Here is a 2130-nt window from a genome sequence, read left to right as displayed (position 1 = left end):
AAAACGAATCCCAAATGTTACAAGTGCCAATTCTGATCAATTGCTAGAGACCACCCGTAACAATGTGCTGGAGGAGGATCCGGAGGCCAAATCCTGGTAGAGTGGAAAAAGTAGGGCTGGTGAGTGTTTTCATAGGAGTGGGAAGGGGAGTGGTTCATGCATGCTATGTGTTTGCTATCAATGATGATTTAAGGTGGGCCGTGCATGTAATTTAAAATTTTCTAGTAACCATATAAAAAAAAAAAGAAACTGGCCCTAGCTGGTTTGGCTCAGTGGATAGAGCGTTGGCCTTGGGACTGAAGGGTCCCAAGTTTGATTCTGGTCAAGGTACATGCCTGGGTTATGGGCTCGATCCCCAGTAAGGAGTGTGCAGGAGGCAGCCGATCAATGATTCTCTCTCATCATTGATGTTTCTATCTCTCTCGCCTTCTCCCTTCCTCTCTGAAATCAATAAAAATATATTTTAAAAAAAGTAACTGAAGTTAATAATATCTCTTATTTAACCTAATATATCAAAAATATTATCATTTCAACACATGACAAAAGGACATGTTTTCATTGATTTTTTAGAGAGAGGAAGGGAAAGAGAGAGAGAAACATTGATGTGAGAGAGAAACATCGATTGGTTGCCTCCTGAGCCCACCCTGACAGGGAATCGAGCCCACAACCTAGGTATGTGCCCTGACTGGGTGAACCTGAAACATTTTGGTGTACAGGATGACACTCTGACCAACTGAGCCCCCACCCAGGGGGACACTTAGCCATATTTCAATTTCTCATTAGCTGTATGTGGCTACTGTTGCAACAGCACAGTTCTAGAACCACAGAATGTTGAAATTAGAAGAGACTTAGAAACAGCTTCTACCACCACCTCATTGTACAGCTGGGCAAATGGGAGCTGAGAGAGAAGTAAGTTTTTAAAGCACATGAGTAGTTGTAATGACTGTCTGTGGAATAGTTCCTTCCCCTCTAAACATTAAATCTATGTAGTGGGTGTGGTAGACAGAATAATCCAGCTTTCCTCCCCAAAGATGTTCATGTCCTAATTCCTGGCTATGGATGTGTTACCTTACATGACAAAAAAGACTTTGCTGGTGTGATTAAGTTAAAGGTCTTGAGATGGAGATATTATCCTGGATCATTCAGGTGGATCCAGTGTAATCACAAGAGGGAGGGAGGAGGCCAAAGTTAGAAAAAGATTGGATGATGGAAGCAAAGGTTGGAGTGATGCACTTTGGAGAGCCAGCGGGAACACAACCCTACCTACACCTTGATTTTAGACACCTCACTTCTGACCCCCAGAACCGTAAAAGAATAAATGTGGGCTGTTGTAAGCCACTTAGTTTGTGGTCATTTGTTATGAAGAATACATTGGCTCTGCTCAGTGAATTGAAGAAATTTGTTCCCTTGATGGTTTTAGAAGGAAGTCAGTGTCCCCTGCAATAGGACTACTCAACTTCACTCTGGAACATTCAGAAGCAAGCACAGGGGGCCAGTTCCTGCACACGACTCCCCATTCCCCTGGGGTACAGCTCTCACATCCCAGCGAAGCTTCCACCAGTAAAAGGTGACAAGATGGATCTTTCCACTCTAACTTTGCCTTTGGCAAATGGTTTGCAACCTTTTGGTGGGTTCCAAGTCTGGGCTGGGGAAGGGTCTCTATTTCTTGCCTTTGTCTAGGAGTTACTATGGAGGACAAAAAGCAAATGCTCTCTGGCATTCCTGAATAAACACACACACACACACACACACACACACACACACACACACACACACACGACAAAAAACCAACATAATTCCCATCTTTCTTTCCTTTTATTAAATGCCAAAGCACAGCTAGAGAACTTTAAATGTGACATTTTCATCATCCAATTTACCCATTTGGAAAATGCAGTTTAATAAAGCCAGCTGGATTATTTGTGAGAGCACGAGGCAGAGAGTCAAAGGACTTAGAATCAACCAAGAATTAGCTCAGAATGACTCCTGGTCTGTGTTTCTTCATTATCAAAAAGAAAAGATGAATTGGGAGTTCCTTTTTGGCTCCCAGATTTTACTATTTTAATTGTATCTAGGAGGTTTATTGCTGGTTGGAGGAACAGTCATCATCGAAACTCTATGCCTTGATTTTAG

At 42.4% G+C, this 2130-nt stretch overlaps 1 long non-coding RNA gene across 1 annotated transcript; it reads left to right on the top strand.

The window, feature by feature from the left end:
* Positions 1 to 858: 858 nt before the first annotated feature.
* LOC114231333 (uncharacterized) lies at positions 859 to 1580 on the top strand. The gene is made up of 2 exons (XR_003617278.2): positions 859 to 909; positions 1421 to 1580. It is a non-coding gene; the product is annotated as an uncharacterized LOC114231333 (long non-coding RNA).
* Positions 1581 to 2130: the final 550 nt, after the last annotated feature.

This window comes from Eptesicus fuscus, chromosome 12 (assembly GCF_027574615.1).
Source record: "Eptesicus fuscus isolate TK198812 chromosome 12, DD_ASM_mEF_20220401, whole genome shotgun sequence".
Classification (NCBI taxonomy): domain Eukaryota; kingdom Metazoa; phylum Chordata; class Mammalia; order Chiroptera; family Vespertilionidae; genus Eptesicus; species Eptesicus fuscus.
The sequence above is the reverse complement of the archived record's forward strand: the minus strand, read 5'-3'. Positions and strand labels throughout refer to the sequence as shown.